Here is an 8,976-nt window from a genome sequence, read left to right on the forward strand (position 1 = left end):
GGTTTCTGAGGGTGTAAATCTTTACGGGAGTAGAAAGCCTCATCTTTCTCCCGCGGAGGGGCTGGTAGTTTCGAACGGCTGAACTTAATTAAGGTTTGCAGCCCGATTTGTAAACTGTACACTACCAGAGCTCCTTACGCCTCCCTTTTTGTTACATGTCTTCTACCTTTATAATTTGACAATCACAATTAGTCATGACAACAGTCACTCACTATTGAATCAAAAGAATCTTATCCCCATCTCCTTTCATCAGACCCATCTAGATAAGGTGAAAACTATTCAGTGGGGGATTCTACCTGAAAACTATTCAGTGGGGGATTCTACCCACCCCCTCTCACTCTGAAGCTAAAAATCCCACTTAAAAACCTGTAAGCTAGCCACTTCATTCCTCTATGTTGTTGTTGTTGTTAAGTGCTGTCGAGTCGGTTCCGACCCATAGCGACCCTGTACAGGGTTTCCGAGGGTGTAAATCTCTACGGGAGTAGAAAGCCTGATCTTTCTCCCGCGGAGCAGCTGGTAGTTTCGAACCGCTGACCTTAAGGTTCACAGCCCGATTCGTAACCACTACGCTACCAGAGCTCCTTCCCACCCCTATTTTAGGTAGCTAATGTCTAAGTTGCCGGTTCACATTCACTTTGTGTACTGAGGCTTGATCCTTTATATGAAGATTCTTTCCCTCTCAATTGGTATTTTGAGCAACTACATAAGTAAGTGTAGGTCAAGTTCATCAAATTGTAGCAATTTGCACTGACTTTTTGTATCAAATTTCTTTATCTTCCTCTAATCAAGTTCTGATCATCAAGCCATCCAAGGTAGGCTGAATGGGTGCTATCTGCAAGTTTGGGCATTCTTGTGCACCTCCTCCCACTTCATATCAGCTGAACACTTCACTCTCAGCTTTAGCCCCCAGTAATTAGGTCAGTGTCCATGGGCTCAGGAATTCCCAAGTCTTCCCAAACTTCTGACAAACCAACCCTTTCTTTTCTCTCTCTCATCTCAAGATCAATAGGAGTATATGGAACATGAGCAAACTCAGCCAGTCTCTTCATTATTGCCTTTCCCCCACTTCCACTCACAAGTAGACCTACATGATCACTAGTGAGTTTATACACCTCCTTATATGTTTCCTTTGAGTTTTAGTCTTGGAAGGGGGTTTGTCCTGAAGGAACTTGATGTCTTGCCTTGATGACTCCCAGGTGAACAGCTTGGTTGTCTCCGTCAATGTACTCTTGTATCTGTTTTTGGACTATTTTTATCAAAATTTTGCTTGCATGCAATATTAATGATATGGTCTGATGATTTCTGCATTCCATTGGGTCAGCTCTCTTGGGAATGGGCACAAATATGGATCTCTTCTGATCAGTTGACCATGTAGCTGTCTTCCAAATTTCTTGGCATAGGTAAGTGAGTGCCTGTAGTGCCACAGCAGTTTGTTGAAAGAATTCAATTTGTATTCCATCAATTCCCTGAGCCTTGTTTTTTGCCAATGCCTTCAGTGCACCTTGGACTTTTTTCTTCAGTATCATTGGATCTTGAACATATACTACCTCTTGAAATAGCTGAACATTTCTTTTTGGAACTCTGTATTCTTTCCATCTTCTTTTGATGCTTTCTGCATTATTCAATATTTTGTCCATAGAATCCTTCAGTATTTGAAGGAAAGGCTTGAATTTTTTTCTTCAGTTCCCGCATCCTGAGAATTGCTGACCATGTTGGTTTCTAGTGCCAGGTCTTTTGCACATTTCATTATAATATTTGACTTTGTCTTTGAGTTGCCCTTTGAAATTTCCTGTACAACTCTTTTTAACTTCTCATTTCCTCCATTTGTTTTAACATCTCTATTCTGGAGAACAAATTTCGGTGTCTTTTCTGATATCCTTTTTTGTCCTTTCCTTCCTTCATGTCTTCTTAATGACCTTTTACTTATTTCTGTATGATGTTCTTGATGTCATCCTGCAACTCTTCTGGTCTTCGGTCATTAGTGTCTAATGCATCAAATCTCTTCTTGAGATTATCTCTACATTCAGGTGGGATGTGTTTTCCCAGCAGTTCTGGGTTGGTCTGAATATTTTTCAAATGCAAAAGTCTCAACTCTGAAGATTCTTAGTGGGGTTCAGGATTCCACCTAAAGCCCCATACTCTACAAAGGCTTAAAACAAGAAGCCTATTTTTCCCCACTGAGCAAATTCTAACTTCTTTTTTAGCAAATCCAGTCAAATATAGGATGAAAGTGGGTTTATAAGCTCTTTGTAATCATCACAGCCAATATTCACTTCTATCACACATATCTGACTTCCTCTGACCCTGAAAGAGGGAAAGAGGACAAACTGAAAATCAGTCCAAGGATAATTCCTATGAAGTAAAGGTCAGCACAAGGCCTTCACCATATATTGTTGTTGTTGTTAAGTGCTGTCGAGTTGCTTCCAACCCATAGTGACCCTGTGTAGGGTTTACTAGGAGCAGCTGGTGAACTTGAAGTGCAAACATGAAGTTCTTGTAATTCAAACTGACTTTGCAGTCCAGCGCATTAACCCACAGCACTACACCAGGACTCCTCACCAGTGCCTTTAAAATTTAGTCAGACTCCAGAACCAATTTGGAAAACCCATCCTCATGATTTTGTTTCTTTAAAACCCCACTGTCTGTACCACATGTCTTAGGTTGGATTTTCTAAAGAAGCAAAGCCAGTGAAACATATGTATGTATATAAAAAGTCCTGGTGTGGAACTGTGAGTTAATGTGCTGGGCTGTAAAGTCAGTTTGAACCACCAGGTTGGAAGTTCAAGGTCACCAGCTGCTCCTTGGGAACCTTATTCAGGTTTGCTATGGGTTGGAACCAACTCAACACCATTTAACAACAATAACAAGAGAAGTTTATTATCAAGGAAAAAGCTTACAATTGCAGAGTCTCAGGTCCCTAGTAGAAGAGAAAGAGTGAGTCTCTCTCTCCTGTCCATTATCTTGGGAGCTGGCCACATCCACAAGCTAGCATCCTTTTAATTGATTGGCTATTCATAGTCACTCCTCAGATTTAACTATGCCTGTATTAGGTTTTGTCACCTTGGAAATAAGCTCACCCCAACTGCTACACCTCTGGAAATCCTGGCCTAGACGAGTTCAAACAAAATACTTACCATTACAATGAAACTACAACCTTGAGTATATCCACTCTGAATTTAGAGACCATCTCAATAACAGATTTGGTACGTTAGACACTAACGGCCAAAGACCATAACCGTTAGGGGATGACATCGAGAATATCATATATGAAGAAAGCAAAACGTTATTAAGAGGACTGGAGAGAACGAAAAGACCAAAATGGATATCAGAAGAGACTCTGAAATTTCTTCTTTTTTGGGGGTGGTGGTGGTATATGAACCTTTATTGAGCTTATCCACCAGATTAGAAATAATGTCTGTACAAAACCAAATGTTTGTCACTGTAACTTCTGCATCACAATTTAAATCCAAACAGTTTTTTTTAAAAACAGTCAACTCAATCAAACCCCACTACTTCAGACTCAATAGCTTCTTTGAAGCCACAGTAACACTTAAATATGGTTAAGACTCGAATGCAGAAATTTGGTTGGTTGCAAAGCTAATTACACTTCCAACTTGCTCAAATAGAATTACAAAAAGGCAAAATTGTGGGTTTTTTTCATAGAGATACAGTCCACTGGAATCACCAACACTAGACAGCTGTTAGAATATTTAGAGTCTGGAGACAATAAGGTATCCAGGCATCCTTTAGACAGTCTTCTGTTGTCCTTCCTTCCCAATCAGAGATTTCTGGATGTGTGGGATGAGGCCATCACCAGCAATTGTAGCCTTGATAAGGTAGTCCAACTCTTCTTCTCCTCGAATAACAAATTGCAAGCGACGAGGGGTAATACGCTTTACCTTTAAGTCTTTTGATGCATTTCCTGCCAGTTCAAGAACTTCTGCCGTTAGGCACTCCAGAATGGTGGCGCTGTACACAGCGGCAGTCATGCCCACACACCCGTAGCTGGTCATCCTAGATTTCAGGTGTAGATGAATACGGCCCAAGGGGAACTGCAAGCCTGCTCTTTGCTACCAGGAAACCGCCTTTGTCTTGGCCTTTCCGGAGTCCTTCCCCGCCTTACCGTCAGCCATTTCGAATTCCGCTGAAGCTCAAACAAGCAAGGTTAAAGGCTAGTCAAACACCTAGTGAGATCCCACCAGCTACTCGGTCGCACCTCAATTCAAGCTGCCTGAGATTTGTTCTTGAACACACAGAAGTTAAGAGACTGGAAAGAAAGATGAAGTAAAAGAGCTGAAGAGAATATCACAAAGGGCAGCTCGAGAAGACAAAGTCAAGTCTTATAATGAAATGTGCAGAGAACTCTTGAGTCAGAAAACCAAGAGGGAAGAACACGTTCAGCATTTTCTCAAGTTGAAACAACTGAAGGAAAAATTCAAGTCTTGGATAAATACTGAAAGATTTTATGGGCAAAATATTTAAAGCTACAGAAAGCATCAAAAGAAAATAGAAAGTATACTGTACAAAGCAATTGGTCAATGTTCAGCATTTCAAGAGGTACTATATAATGAAGAACCAATGGCATTGAAAGAAGTTCTGTTCGAGCAGCACTGAAGGCAATGATGAAAAATAAAGTTCTAGAAATTGAAGAAATGCAAACTGAAATGCTTCAACAAATGGATTCAGCACTGGATGGGTTCACTTGTCTAGGTCAAGAAATTTGCAAGACAGCTACCTAATCAATTGATTGTGCCCGTTCCAAAGAAAGGCGACTCAGTGGAATGCAGAAATCATGGAATAAGAGTATTACTATCACATGCAAGCAAAATCATGCTGAAGATAATTCAAAAACAGTTGCAGCAGTACATTGACAGGGAGCCACCAGAAATTCAAGTGGATTCAGACCAGGACATGGAATCAGAACTACCATTACTGAAGTCAGATGGCTCTTGGCTGAAAGCAGAGAGTAACAGAAAGATGTTTACCTGTACTTTATTGACTATGCAAAGACTTTTGACTGTGTGGATCATAAACTATGGATTACACTGCGAAGAATGGGAATTCCAGAACACTTCCTTGTGCTCATGAGGAACCTGTACATAAACCAAGAGGCAGTAATTCAAACAGAACAAGTGGATACTGGATAGTTTAAAATCAGGAAAGGAATGCACCAGGGTTGTATTCTTTCACTATATTTATTCAGTCTGTATACTGAGCAACAACAACAAATACTGAGCAAATAATCTGAGAAACTGGAATATGTGAAGAAGAATATGTCATCACAATTGGAGGAAGATTCATTAACTACCTGCACTATGCTAATGGTACAACCTCGCTTTCTGGAAGCGAAGAGGACTTGAGATACTGATGAAGATCAAAGAATACAGCCTTAAGGATGAATTACATCTCAATGTAAAGAACGTAAAAATTTTCACTGCTGGACCAATAATCAATGTCAGAAACTAAGAAAAGATTGAAGTTGATAAAGACTTCATTTTGCTTAGATTCACAATCAATATTCATAGAATTAGCAGTCAAGAACCCACACAGTGTTTTACATTGGACAAATCTGCTGCCAAAGACATAAGCCATGATATTTTCAGTAGCTTTATATGCATATGAAATTTGGACAATGAATAAGGAGATCTTAGAAAAATCTAAGCATTTGGATTTTGGTGTTGATTAAGAATACTGAAACCATGGACTACCAGAAGAAAAAACAAATCTGTCTTAGAAGAAATACAGCCAGAATACACTTTAGAAGTGAGGGTGGGGAGTCTTAATCTCTTGTACTTTGGACACATTGTCAGGAAGGATCATTCCCTGGAGAAGAACGTTATGCTGGGTATGTGGAGGGGCAGCAAAAATGAGGAAGACCCCCAATGAAATTGATTAACATAGAGGCAATAGTTGTTGTTGTGAAGTGCCGTTGAGTCAGTTTTGACCCATAGCGACCCTGTACACGGTTTCCGAGGAGCAGCTGGTGAGTTTGAACCTCCGACCTTGCAGTTCAAATGGCTTTGCAGTCTGGTGCATTAACCCACAGTGCCATGCCAGGACAATAGTAGTGGGCTCAAAAGCATAGCAACAATTGTGGGGGTGGTGCAGGAGTGGACAACGGTTTGTTCTTGTCAGTGTGAGTCAGACCCACCTTGATAACATCTAACAACAGCAACAGGTTCCAAGAAAGAGGAATGGGGGATGCCTCCCATGTTAAAGGCATGTCCTTTACTTTCTATTGGTCTGATTAAGTCGTCGTTGTTAAGTGAGTCAAGTTGGTTCCAACCCATAGCGACCCTCTATAGAGTTTCTGAGGAGCAGCTGGTGAGTTTGAACCATCAACCTTGAGGTTCAAACCCACTTTGCATTTCAGAACATTAACCCACAGCACCACATCAGGATTCTAATTAAGTTATTAGGGCAGTCCAGATTCAAAAGAGTTGAGAAGTATATTCCATTGCTTTCTAGGAAGAGCAAAAACACCATATTGCAAAGTGGCAATGATACAGGGAGTTATGATCCATTGAGGGTCACTATTATGATAATAGGAACACCCGGAATGGTCTTTCCCCTCATTTGGTTAATTTGCATTTGCCACTTTATTCTGGAATTGACCATAATATAGATAAGCGACTTCTTTTTGGGTTTCTGTGGCCTCCTGGTGTGGTGCTGTAGGATCAGCACTGGACTGCCAACTACAAGGTCGGCATTGCAAACTCACCAGCTGCTCTTCAAAAATTCTATACAGTGTCACGATGAGTCAGAACCGGGAACCGAGTTGCCAGCACTTAACAGCAACAAAGAGTCCTGTGATGGCAATCCCATTTGGAGTCCTGGTATGGTGCTGTGTGTTAATGTGCTGGACTGCAAGGCTACTTTGAACTACAAGGTCGGTGGTTCAAGCTTACCTGCTTCTCTGTGGAAACCCTCTTCAGGGTTGCTATGAGTGTGAATCGACTTTATAACACTTAACAACAACAATAACAACATGGCATACTGGGCCGAACCCTATTACAATCTTTATCACAGGATCTAAAAATCACTGCTTCCCCTCATGTTTTCTCTAAATTGAGTTCATTTTATCTCTAGGGCATAGTCCTCTGTGTCTGGCACTTGGTAGGAGTTCATCGACCCTTAGTTAAATGGGAGAGATTCAAATAGTTCAAAATCTTAGTCAAGATTACACAGAAGCTAAATTCTAGTGACTTGCCTAGAACTCTTTGCTCAAGAAAAGAAGGCATTAAATCAACCTTAATAATACCATTCCACAGTTGATACAATGGAATAATTTCTCTCATTGGCTTTAAAAAATAAGTTAAGATCCTTACATTTTAGGAGTATTATTTTCTTGTTTTCTGATTTGTCCAGTGATTGGGTAGCTAGAGTAGAGTCTTGCTATTGAAAATGCAGTTAAAGAATCAGCAACATCTGATTAGAAATGTAATCAGATTTCTGGTTAGAAATGCACACTGCCAGGCCCCACTCCAGTCTTAGTAAATCCGGATCTGCATTTTAACCAGATGATAATTCTCATGAACTTTAAAGGTTTAGAAGTAGTAGATAGAGAAACTTCCTGGGTACCCTTTTATGTGTACTACTCCAGTAACTCTTTAGAAGCAGCATTAAAATCAGCCTTACTCTCCTTCCTAGGTGGGATGATATTTGTCAATGAATTGCCACCAGAACTGCAGGGTGACTTGAAGATGGCCCTCTCAAATTTTGCTTAGCACAAGTAAAAGCAAAGGAACTGACAAAGTTGCCTTTTGTTGAAGTTTCTAAGAGGATCCCTGATGGGGTGTGTGTTACTGAAACATTGTCATAATGTTTGAGCTATTTTAGGCTTATATAGTACTTTTAAGTATCTAAATAGTAACAAAAGAATAATGTGTGTGCAGTGTAGGCGAAACCTTGTATTTCCTAGAATTTATATTGTTACTCTTCTAACCTTTAAATTACATATGGGAGTGTTTTCCATTTAACCTTCTCTCTTTCTCTTTTCTATTTAAAAAGAATGAAGCAGGAGAATGTGTTATTCATAATAACTGGAGAGGGAAATCACAAACCACAGCTATGTGAAAGTGTGGAAAGAGATACAAACAAAACTTATCTAAATTCAATCATGGTTTTTTAAGCATTCAAAAGTAATAGTTTTTAACGTAGCACACATAAATCAAAGCAAGAGTTTCATATGATAATTCGTTAAATTACTTAACTGGAGTTTTCCTGGCACAATAATTAAGCACTAGTTGCTAACCAAAAGTTTAGCAATTCAAACTCACCCAAGGACTCCATGGAAAACAGTTAGGGATTACAGCCTAGAAAACCCTTCAGGTAATTCTGCTCCTTAACAGGAAGCTGCTGTGAGTTGAAAATCAACTCAAAGACACCTAACAACTGGTTATTTACCAGTGTGTCACCAGAGTGGGAGATGTGGGTGACACTATCAGAGGGGGTGACACCAAAATAAGGTCTAAGATATTTTTGTGCCATGTTTCGGTAGCTACATTGTTGTTGTTGTTGTTGTTACATACACTTATAAAAATATTCCTGTAGTTAGTTGTAACAATGAAAACATTTTTCACAATCCAAGCTTGCATGTATCAATATACCTACAAGGCTAGACTCTATGCCAATTTGCGTTTTGAACCTACTAATTCACTTCGGTCAGAACTGTCATTATTACCTAATTACAATGACGCTTCAAATGATGTGGTCGCCTCTGCACATGCTATAAATGTGATCTATTGTGTTCATTCCTGGTAGGCTTTTATCTATTTTTTTTCAGTCACTGATTTTACAAATTTTCCAGTGTTTTAACTACAATATTGATGGTGGTAATTACTATTTGTGAACTTATATCAATGGCTCTTTTTTTTTTTTTTTTTTTTGAGAATGAGGGAGTAATTAAAGGTTAAGTGGAAAAATAATACAGACTTCCTTTGAGTTACTAGTAATGCTTTAATTCAATGTAGAAAG

The 8,976-nt window shown here is 39.6% G+C and overlaps 1 pseudogene; it reads right to left on the bottom strand.

Moving 5' to 3' along the window:
* Positions 1 to 3,746: 3,746 nt before the first annotated feature.
* On the bottom strand, positions 3,747 to 4,133 carry LOC102829402 (annotated as a pseudogene).
* Between the last annotated feature and the right edge of the window lie 4,843 nt (positions 4,134 to 8,976).

This window comes from Chrysochloris asiatica, unplaced genomic scaffold, assembly GCF_000296735.1.
Source record: "Chrysochloris asiatica unplaced genomic scaffold, ChrAsi1.0 scaffold00267, whole genome shotgun sequence".
In the NCBI taxonomy this organism is placed as follows: domain Eukaryota; kingdom Metazoa; phylum Chordata; class Mammalia; order Afrosoricida; family Chrysochloridae; genus Chrysochloris; species Chrysochloris asiatica.